This window comes from Gallus gallus, chromosome 4 (genome assembly GCF_016699485.2).
Source record: "Gallus gallus isolate bGalGal1 chromosome 4, bGalGal1.mat.broiler.GRCg7b, whole genome shotgun sequence".
In the NCBI taxonomy this organism is placed as follows: domain Eukaryota; kingdom Metazoa; phylum Chordata; class Aves; order Galliformes; family Phasianidae; genus Gallus; species Gallus gallus.
Window position 1 is genome coordinate 73,802,850 of NC_052535.1, and position 12,392 is coordinate 73,815,241.

Here is a 12,392-nt window from a genome sequence, read left to right on the forward strand (position 1 = left end):
CCCCCTGATCATCTTCATGGCCCTCCTCTGGGCCCTCTCCAACAGCTCTCTGTCTTTCTTGTACTGGGGGCTCCATACCTGGACGCAGTACTCCAGATGGGGCCTCACAAGAGCAGAGTAGAGAGGGACAATCACCTCCCTGTTCCTGCTGGCCACCCCTCTCATGATGGAGCCTGGGATACCATTTGCTTTTGATATAGTCAGGTTAAGGACAAAAACTGAAAAAATTTGGTATCTAATCATGGGGCATAGGTGCGACTTCAAAAGTTTGTGAGTGAAACAGATGCCTCTAAAAGAAAAAACAAAACAAAACAGTGAAAGGCACACAGAAAGAACACTTCCATTACCCCTCTTATGATGTGGAAATGTGAATTGCTGTATTTTCTGGCCAGGCATATGTATGCAAATATATGTAAATTTTATGCAGATTGTATCTTCAGCTTTTTTGATACCCAATGTAGTCAGGTCTACGATATAGTTATCCAGAAGGAATCAGTGAATTCTTGCTTGCGAGGCAGAAGCGTTCGGATATGGATGGAGATCAAGTAGTTTTCCTCCAGTTCTACTTTAATGAGTGAAGTGAGTAACTCTCTGAATTAGGCCATGTGCTAACTGGAAGTCATCTATAAAGAGGATCAGAAGAGCCATGAAATAAAGGGACATATGTATTCTGCTGGGATTTCCAAATTATGAGACAATTTGTTTTAAATCACATTTCAGTTTTTGTGATTCCTATAAGGACTGGGGAAAACTCATCCTGAGTTAAATATATCTTGTAGAAGTTAGCTAAAACATTTTACATACCTTTAAAATATTTGTTTACAAGCAAATAGCGTATACAGGGAAATAAAAACCATCGCTCTTTACACCGGATAGCACCAGGAATGGGAAACCCTACATTCAAAAGTTTGACTTAAATATTTTTACCTTAGATTTCACAATGAGTGTGTTGTTTTGACAGGCCCTTCAGACTTCAACCAAAGAAGAGGCTCAGAGACAAGAGAAGGAAGACGATAGCAATAACTACTATTTGGTGGAATATTCCCAAGCATTTTTCGCAAATAGTTGTTCAAATGAATGAGCTGTAATTAACTATTCACATCCTTTTTGTGTTTGCTTTCCACAAATACTCCAGCATATCAGTTTATTGGCAAGAATGATCAGTGCAGCAATGACTTTGCATTTGTAATTATTATTATTTTTACTAGCAGGCAGATTCTGAGAGATATTCTCATCCAATTAGAAAATAAACATGTGATTGATATGTCCAATCGGATCCCCTTATGAATGTCTAATATCAGATACTTTGGTTAAACTGCCTTACAATAACCTGCATACCAAATATATTTATAGAAATTATTCTACAAAAAAGAATCAAATAATCACACATAAGGTTGACACATAAAAGATGAAGAAAAAAGCTCATAGCCACAAATGAGTTACCGTTCATCCAGCTCTGTTGCTGATATATGACTTTCCCCAGTATTTCAGCTATATAATCAAGTTTTTTAGAAACTTGAACTGCCCAGCAAATGGGTGAGTCAAGATAATTCAATGACTGCATTTCATCACTATATCCATAAAGTGCAACCAACAGTCAAGTTCAGCCTTGATGCTATCAGGGAAGTCTGAGTTAAGCTGCAACATGCTATTTCACCTTGGCTGAATCTTCTTCATCTTATCTGTATCCAACAGGTCCACCACCAACTGACAGAAGAACTTAAGATACTGGAATGAGAAGCTGGGGCCCCATGTGTGAAACAAGCTTTGCATTACTCAATTTATAGGAACTGAAAACATTCAGCTTTCTGTTCTACTTACAGAGTAATGTTTCAGAGAGGAAGAAATGCAGTGCCCCATTTTGGGACGTCCATTTTGACTCATAGCATTTGCACACCGAACAGTTTCCTTCAAGAAATAAACTTTATCCAAGGAGCAGCTAGATGCCTGTGTAAGTCCCATTTCAGACTATTCAACATCACACATGAAAGAAGTTTCACCTAAACTCTGTAGGTGCTGGATTTTATTAAAGTTTTTGTTCACTCCCTCTTGTTATCAAATCTATTGCCCTCTAAGGCAGTTTTGTCACATCAACCTTCTCTTTATTACGGAAAAAGAGTGTTCTCCCTATTGTTAAGGTTGCAACCAGCTTTTAAAGTCCTATTTTTGCCCTTCTTTAACTTTTGCTTGGAAATTGGTTTGGCCTGAAAATTTCCATACTTTGAAGAAAAAGAAGGATAATTAATTTTCTTCAAACAGCGTATAATCAAACTATTTTTGATTTAGAGGTCATTTAAAAATTACCCTGATTAGAAATTTACTTAATGTTTTGCTACCTCTAACTCAAAAGCTGCTTATTATAGCCCCTTCAAACTGCCCTGTATTTAGATTCTTTGATAATTCTCATCCATCTTAACTCCAATAAATAAATAATTTAAAAAGATCTGCAATTTTGAAGGAGTATGAGTTTTTTTTTTTTTTTTTTTCCAGATTACCTTTGGTCATGTCCTTGTCCCTTTGTTTTAGCTGATGCTTTTATTTTCTGTTGGAGTCAATAGAAAAAGTGGTGGTTCCTTGTGTAAGAATAAATAGAGACGGTCAAAAGAAAGAGTAACATGATTTTCACCACACTTGCAATCCCAAAAGTGGTAATTCTTTGTGGGTTTTAGGATTATTTGGTAACAGAGAGCTGATATTAAAAAAAATCTGGATCATGTCAGAATTTTATTTATTAAAACAAGCCTCTAGATTAGTATTTCAGCTCAGGTCATGAATGTGCTCCTGAAGTGAGTCTTCGGATGGTCTGCATTCACTAAACCTAGATATATCTAATTCAGCCCAGCAGTTGTGGCTGATCCTAAGGAAAGAGCCCTGAGAAATGCAGTGTGAATGCCAGATGCTTAGCACCCACTGCTTCTCTTTACAGACCTGTTCCAATTGCACCACTCTACTTGTTTCTCTTCATGCAGCCAGGAGACTACCAAAATCTCTGTAAGTACAAAGAAAGAAAGTATTTTTCTACCAGTTTGCAATTCTGATGTGTCTCTACCTTGGAGGAGTCTGTGGTCCTGGTTCCATCAGTGCACTTCTACAATCATCACCAAAGCCATCTCGGTGAGAAAATGTCCTGGTTAAGAGGAAAAGTGAAAGCAGCTGCCACAAGAGCAGTAGCACGTGCTGAAAAAGGGATATACAGGGAGACTCATCACAGCGACCCCATACTAGCAGTCAGAAATAGCTGACAATTAACAAAGAAAGCTGAAAGGCATGTAAAGAGAGTTTCTGACTAGAAGGGTTGAGAAGGAATGTTTTAACTAAATCAGAAACAAATGAAATCCTAGAAATGGCATAGATCCAGTACTTGACCAGGATTGTAAAATTGTCAATCACTATGCAGGAAAAACAGAAGTATTCATCATTAGCATGATGTATTCATCTCTTACAGTGATCAATTAAATACTTTCTATTCCATTAGTAACTGGGGAGGATGTGAAACAAAAAACATTAAGCATTTTAACATCTACTGTGCCCAATAACTTGCAGCCAGTAGTATTAAAGAATTGGCTTAAGAGCACTCTGAATATTAATGTTGGTTTTGAACATTTCGATTTGTGAAAAAAAAGAAGAGATCCAGAGGACTAGTAATGAGTGTTACTACTTTAAAAAGAGTGAAATGAGATGATACAAGGAGTTACAGGCTACTTCGTCTGATATCAGCTTCTCTTAAAGCCATGGAAGGGCTTGTATGGAACACAATCAGTAAAAAATTCAGATTTCAGCGTAGTTAATGCCAGTTAATGTGGTTTTATGGAAAGTAGGTCTTATCAAGGAAATCTGTTACCATTTCTTCATAAGATCATCTAAGTCTGGGTGATAAAGATTAAAGTGTTAATATAATACACTTAGATCTCTGTGATGAATTTTAGCACTTACGTTACATTATGATTTTAAAAAATAGCATTACACAGACTCAGTGGAGATCACTATAAAAAATTAATGAAATAGGTTAAAAATCTGCTAATGAATAAATCACAATTAGGAATTGCAAGTGGGTTCCACTGTAAAGTGAAGGCATTTGATTCATGGCGACTGTAGGAATAATCTCAAATTGGTCTTATCTAATACTTTGTCTTCTACAACACTCAGGATAATTCAGAGAGAGGTGCTCAGAGAAACCTAACAGCAGGGATATGAGATGATTTGTGCCACAGTAGCCGTTCCTAACTCAGGTTGACTGAAATAAAAGCCTGTCCTATCTGTTGTTACCCCTGAAAATCCTGGGCATCCGTATACCTGTCAAGCGCTCTCTTTGTGAATGCTTATATGTTCTTTACCTCAGTGATTTCCTCAGTTTCAGAATCTAATGCAAATTATATGAGAAAATATTTACTTTTCCATTTTGCCCTTTCTAACTGCCTCTCTTTATGTGTGTGCGTGTGTAAGACACACCTTCACTGTATCCTTCATTAACGTTTGTAAATGTGACGTCCCTTTTTTCATGGTCAGCAGACCCAGCGTCTTTGATTTTTTTTCAGAAGAGAACTTTTTAATGCTCTTGATCATTCCCATTGTCCTTCACTGAACCCTCTCTAAATCAGCATTATTGTTTATAAGATGGAGTCACTGGTACTGCACACAGTATTTCAGATCAGTCTATGGCATTGGCAGTTTAATCCTTTCTCTATTAGTTCCCATTCTTTATGCATCTTAATATGTTTGCTTATCTGGTACAGCTGCACATTAAGCAGAAGTCTTTACTGAAGTAATTTACAAGGATAACTAGGTCCCTTTCTAAAGCTGGTACGCTAATTTAGAGCTCTGTGAGGTGTGTTGAGTAATTCATATTTTTTCCACCTGGTGTACCTTACTTTGCTTTTGTTGATAATTCATTTGTCAGAGTGAGTAGGTCACACAGGTTTTTTTTTGTTTCAGAAGTTGCACACAATCGTCTCTGAACTTTAACTGAACTATTTTTTATTCCTTGCAAATTGCTGCCTCACAGCTCTTCCCACTTCCTAAATGATTAATAAATAAGCAGACGAGCAGGAACCTTGGGGCTCACTGCTGTTATCCTTTGACATGATGAAATTGACCATTTAATCCTGCCCTTCACCTCTTTTCCCTCCACCGCTTCTTGATCCATCACTACTTAGCTTCCTTCGTAGCTTCTCGCAAAGAATTTTGTCAGTGGCCCAGAGAGGTTAGAATAAATTACGCTAGCTGCTCTTCTTTATTAACATATTCAAGGAGTTCTAGGAGATTAACACAACAATATGTCCCTCTGCAGAAATGGTGCTGATTGGCCCTTGTTTGGCTGTGGTCTCCCCAGTGTTTTGTTACTTGGTTTTAAGTTATTATTTCAATTAATTTATTAGGTTCACCCATAAAGCTTCCTGGTCTATTATTCACCCAAACACCCACAGCCTGTTTAAATACACAAGTATTTAAAAATACATATTTAAAGACCATTCTCATGTTCATTCTGGTGCTGTTCTCTATATTTATCAATTATCTTTACTGGTGAAATCTCCAGGAGATGGTTTGGTGGTGGAAGTAAAATTGATGAGGATACACAAGTTGCTAAGGATATGTTTTCTGGATAGGTAAGCAGGGTTAGAATAGCTGGTATTATGAAGTTCTGTTGCTAGCTAATATATCATTAATTACTTATCCTGTTATTGTGAATACTTTGATTCCTGGGCCCAGTCATCCAGTGGGATAAAGAGGCTGAGACAAAGACAAATACACTAAATAGAGTTTGGAATTTTTTTTCCATGATCTGAAGTACAGAATAATTAGCGGAGTATTGAGGAAGCCAGGTCGATTTTCTATATTTGAACGAACAGACGACATAATGGTGTTCCACAAATATTTAAAAGGAGAATTGTTTTGGTTTCTCAAAATAGGGCAGGAAATGTCATGCAAAGTTAGGCTAGGACTGGAAGAAAAAGGGATTCAGCCTTGGGTCTGCTTTTAGGAAGTTTTTTGTCTTCTGTGTTTCCCCACTAGCCCCGCCAATTGATTTACTTCACTTGAAGCTTTAAAACCAAAGGTACCTTTCCTGGTTAAAGGAAGCTGGAGGCTCTGTGAAAAATTTACCAAGTGAAATTTTTGGTATGTGAATCCATTTATTACCATGAGTGATTATGAATTACTACATATTAATTAATAACTAAACAGCATATGGCTGTTTGGTTCTGCCAGTGGCTTAAGCGGCCATGAAGTTGCTTTGCCTCAGCAGCTCAGCAATTCATTCTGGTTCCTTTAGATATCTCAGATACTTTTATCAACATCTTCCCCAGCGCATATTTTTTCACAAGGCATTACTTAGTGGGATAGTTCCTATCACTTTCCTAGCATATAAAGATATGCGTCTCTATCAAGTCAGAACTTCTGCCTGCAGACTGAAAGACAATAAAAGTCTATGAGACTGAGGAGTAGAATTCGTCAACAACTTGCCAAAAATTGCATTGGAAGCTTGTCAAAATGCTGAAAACTTTGTTATGAATTTTGAGGCAGCATTTGGTGCTGTTCAGTCAAAAGTGCTACACAGGTATGAGGAAAGATAGGGTAGGGAATCCAGAAACTTTGCTGACCTTAAAGAGAAACTTGTCTCTGCTCACCTTGTCATTTCCATAAGTATTCTAATAAAGAAATGCTATTGTACTTAAGAACAGGAACACAGCAGATGATTAAGGTTACCGGAGTTGTAAGACAATTTTGTTAATTGACACAGTCTGTTAACCTGAGAACGGCAAATTAATAACCATTCTCTGTTTATACGTATGTTACTCCATAAGTAATGCCTTTTATTTATTTCCATGGAAAGTGCAACGGCTACAAAAAGCACAATAACACGATTTGATAGAGCAAATTCTCAGCTGCAAAACACTATTTTCCAATATAGTCACAACCATTAGCTATGCATTTTCAACAGTAGCCTGCATGCTATGCTCATAAAAATCTGCACCAGAGGAGGTGATCATAGTTGCTGTCACTGCTGCTGAAGTGAACCACCCACCACCTCACTGTGCTCACATCCACTGTTTGGTCTCCACAAACATTCAGCCAGCATCAGTGAATGTCAGTGGGTGCCATTTTTTCCACTTGGAGGAATTCAATGACACACCTTTGCTTCATCTGGTCTTCCATGTCACACACTGTTCTGTCAGACTGCCCCTCTGCTCCATCTGCCACACAGCAAGAACATGTAATGGAATACTGGTGGGAAGGTTCAATCTCTGCTGCCACACCAGCAACATCTGCCTCTGACTTTGTGGGCCAACATAAGAAATAAGAAGCATTAATTTTGGAGCAGCCCTTGTAAATAGATTTTGTTTTAGATCTACTGAGTAAAATGTGAAGTATTTACCCAGACCTCATCTGTGTGATTCAAGATAGTCTGCAAACTAATTATGACTGATTTTATTCTCTGTTTGCACCTGCCATTTGTTTCTAAAACCATAAGGAAAAGAAAAATCTGTTTCAATAAATAATGATATCCTCAGGCCAGCCTGCTTACATTTGGTTTTGCACTCGTGCATGTACTTTCTCTGGTGCCTTTTATTGATTTTGGATATGCTTAAAATACAGATTTTCTAGCAGATTTTTCTTTTAGAGAACATTTCTTTCAGAGACTGAACTTAAATTTTACACGGTTATGGGACTAAGCATCATGAGTGAAAGCCCAACATTATCTTCCCCGTAGTGTATCAACCCAGAAACATGAGAGACAGTACTCTATGCTAATCCGTTTTCTTTGTCTGGGTCTGTTTTCACATGTAGACAGAATAAGAAAAGAAAAAGAGGAAAAACAAGGAGTGAGTCCCTTGCAAGCATGTATCTGAGAGAAATGGTAGAAAGACTGCTATTTACAGACATTCATGCAGGTACAGTGTGCTCAAATAATGTTTTGGCTCATGCCTCACATTCTAGCTAGCTTTAGAATTGTGAAGCTTCATGTGAAACACCACTATTCTCATCTGGAGGTTTGACTCTATATTCCCAAATAATTTGAATACAAACATAAGACAATTTTCAACTAGCTAGTAATTTATAGGCCTTTGAAGCATATTTTGGTGGTTAAGAGTAGGCTAACTGTTGTAGTAGGCGTACTACTACAATGTAGTAGACCTTTCTTTGTCCTTCAGACAAGCAACTTAGATCCTTATCCTGAAGTGAGTTTGGCCTGCTCTTGAGAATGGTAGAAATTAAATGTCTTAATACCTGCAGTGTAGCTACACTCTCAAATAACTTGTCTCTCCAGTTCACTCCCACGTTCTGGTCCACTGATCATCAATAGTATGTGTGCATGTTACTTTGTCCATGGATTACTCCTCTGGAATAATTCATTTTGATCTCTCCCAGATCTAATTTGGGTGAGATTGAGGGAAAGTTCCCTGTAGTAGCGGTTCAGTGCAGGCAAGGATGTAGAAAAGACTACCAGGCTTGGATCATCCTGTTTTATAAAATCCTTCAAATGTATTTCTGTAAAATATCCAAGGTGATAGATCTATGGCAATCTTAATCTGTTATTTCATGTCTAAGAACAGAACCCCTGGGAACATGTCAAAAGCATCTCTTTAGTGGGCTGTGACAGTTCTCAGGTTTAGACATCCTTGAGTATAAAAGGCACATGAAAAAGATGTATGTGTTCAGACCACCACTGTGAGCCAAGAGGATATGCAGGGCCATTGGTTAGTCAGTGTGGGCGCATCCAGACTGTTGTGGAGAGAGTTAAACCTGAACAATGTGAACATGAATCAGACTGCCACTTAGCCTGCTGCCAAGGGACTGACAGATGCCTTTTGCAGGGTAGGAGTAGCCTTTGTAAAGGTGCACCTTTGCCTTGAATCATTATCTTAGAAATGGGATCATGACACTTTCCACACGGGGAATGAAAACACTGAAGTCAACGTGTGAAAACAACTAAGTGCATTAGATAAAGGTAGAGAGCAAGATGAGAGATTTGTCCCACCTTACATTTTAGTTCATCTTCAATTTACTCGCTGAACTTTTGAAGCCCAACAGAATATATTACAGAAAACCCTGGGGTCAAGTCCTGCCTCTCCTAGCACAGTGTGACATTTGCTCTGGCACAGACTCTCCTTGTGTCCTGCTGCAGCCTGGGAAGCTGCTCAGCAGCACCTGGCAGCACCTGAAAGGGATGACTGCCTGAAGGGAAACTGCCCACAGTTAGAGATGTGGCAGCAAGGTGGGATGTGCTGTGGAGCAGTGGGAACCCTGGAAGATGGCATGAGGCTACAGCCAAAGAGAGCCCAACAGGGGTGTCAGGGAGCTTCTGCAGAGGCAAGTTGTGAGGGAGTCACTCCTTCCTGTGAAAGTGCTGGCTGCATTAATGGAGCAAAGGCATAGAAGCATTGCTCGGGGGAAACTAAATTAAACTGCTCTGGAGATCCTTGGAGAGAAAAATTTCATTTCCTAGAAAAAATGTTTAAAAACTGCTTATCCTACCTATCTGTCCATCTATCGTGGGTAATTGCAGGTGCCTATCACTGTCACTATCACTTCTATGTCAGAAATCTCTTTGCATCAACTCTTCTCGCATGATATTATCAAAGGGTTCATCTAAACCAGATCCTGGGAACAAAATAAGCTCTTTCAGCTCTGCAATTGCCTCTGATTTTAGCCAGATTAAAATTACAGGGAAGAGTTGAATTTTAATTCGCTTGAAACTCTGGCATAAAGACCTAATTATGATGTTTCTGTTTTGAATGCATTTCATAAACAGGTGATATGAATAAATTCCTGAACAAAGGGTACTGTAGCAGGGTAGACAATGGATGTTTTGGCACTCTAAAAGTACTGTTCAAGTAGGGCTTCACAGATGCATGGTTTGTATGTTACTGTTGTCTCATTGGACACTTTCTGAATACATATTATACAATTTTCAAGTTAAATCCTCCAAGCAACAGGAAAAAGGAAATTCATAAGGAATACAATAAGGATAACTTGTTTTTGATTAAAATTAGTAATTCTTTTTTAAAGGAAGGATTACTAGTAGGTGTTCTGTTAGGTAACACTGAGTTAACGTTGAAGGCAGGTGACTACATGCTTCAGTTTTGAAGTACTTCACTTTATCTTCACGTGTTTTTCCTTAAATATCTGCATCTAGATAATACTCTAGTACAATGAAAAATTTTATGGAAAACTAGAATTCTAAATTGGAGGAAGAGGAAGGTATGCATTAGACATGAGCAATAGAGGGAAGAATAAATTGAAAGAGGCTTATGAAACAAAACTAGGAAGCAAAGGGGACACTAATAATAGAGCATAGATTTGGGAAATTTTGAAGGAAATTAGATAAAAAATGCAAATATTTTAACACAGTGACATTACAATGTTTCCATTTCTTATCGATTCTTAGAAAAGTGAGAGAGAGACAAAGAGAATGAAAGAACTGACATTTCCTTTAGTTCAGTCTTTAAAGAAAAGAAGTCTCAAACATTGGCCCAGCGTAGCCTTACCCCTGCCATTGCAACACCTTGTTCATGACTCAAGAATGTTGAAATTGAACCAAAGAATTGCTCTGCTGCCTCCATGTGCCTGGGTTTAGGCCCAGGCTTGCAACGCATTTCCTTAACGTTTGGCACTAGGAAGCACAGAGAACAGAAATACATCTTCTCGATGGAAATGTTTTCATGTCACATCACTCTCTGTAATAGCATATTTTGCATGATGTTGGCAAATCCGCCAGCATTCCAGTTGCATTCCAGTTCTTTCCAGGAAAAACTTACTGTGCTGTGCAAAAGTAAAAGCCCTAAAGACTAGTTTGGGTTTTGACTTCATGAAAGAGCTGATTGCACTGTAACTGCATCAGTGACAGGGAATTGTTTTAGAAACAAACGGGTCAGCCTTTAGTCAGCTGCTCACTGGAAGAAAAGGAAAACAAAGCCAAAATCTAGGGCATATAAAATGTCACCTCCAGTTATCACTTTACAAAGAAGAATACTATCCCCATAAAAGAAACAACAGACATGACTGCACGAGCATTTCTTACACCTTTCTGTGTAAAGGCAACCTATTTGGCTTACATGACCTTTTTATTGGCAAAATGCATCAATACTATGCTTAACACTCATTTTCTCCAGTGGACTGTGTGCACTGTGGATCACCAGAGCACCAAGAGCTCCACCAGAGAACCAAGAATGGACAGCTGTGGAAAGAGGGCAGTGAAGAAAGCAGATAAAACTGCCTCTTGTTTTTCTTGTTCAAGAGGGCATCCTCGCTGTGGGTACTGCCTGCTGTAAGCATGTTCTTACTAGCCATGTAAAAGCATGCAAAAAAACCTTTCCAGAATCACCTGGCATTAAAACTAGTGATGCAGTAACTCTTTTTGATATCTCTTGCTACAAGTTCTACTCCTTTTTTCTTCAGCCCCTAGAACAGCATCCTCTAAGGTATGGGCAGCTGTTGTCTTCCAGATCCAGATGTGCCAGTGCAACCAATTTCCTTCTGCAGTGTCCAACAGCTGTTCACCACTGACCTTCTCCTAGGGGTTATTCCTCCTCCTCCCTTGCCCAAGCTCAGCTTACTGTCTCCTGACAGTTGCTCATAAAATCATTCCCTAACATGTTTCTCTGAAGATGAGCCAGGTTGGCTCAACCTATTTAAATCACAGGGCTCACTTATCTGACTTGCTGTAACTGAAATGGGTTAGAAAGAAGGCCATAAGCTGTGGATTCCAAGGGGAATATTTTTCTGGCAGAAGAGATAAGATAGACAAGCTTGGATCACTAAGAGCTTTCTTCCAGCACATAAGCACATATTTTACAGAGTACATCTCTGGCTATACCTTTCAGAGACATCATCAGGTGCAGACTGAAGAGCCACAAACCTAGCCAGATCTGGAGAATGAGCTATTCCACATTTCCTGAACCTGGAATTACTGAGGTTGAGGTATTTAGCCCTGCTGATGGACAGGCTACCCAAAGAGTAATTAGATTCCTATAAACCACCTGTAACTCTTTTGTGGAATTGAGCTATCAGATTGTAATTTGAAGGTTGGAGTGCAGGAAGAAGGAGATATTACATTTCTTTTTTTTAAATGTAGGCTTTTGTCAAAAACTTGCTGGATAACAAATGACTTCTTGTGAGCTGCTGCCCTCAATGAGTAGAAACTCCAATTTTTGTATTTGTTTTAAAGATTGGAGTGTTTCAGGGTAACAGAAGGAACTAAAAGAGCCCCAAGGTATAGTCCTCCCTCCTCTTTTTTCCTGTAATTCTGAAACAGCAAAATGATTACCATATATTCACTTTTCCTAAAGGCAGAGAGCAAGATGCAGCACTAGAAGTAAAAAATAGCACTGGAGCCTCAGGTAAGCCCTAGAAGCTCTGACTTTCCATGCCACTTTTGATGAGGAGAACACACG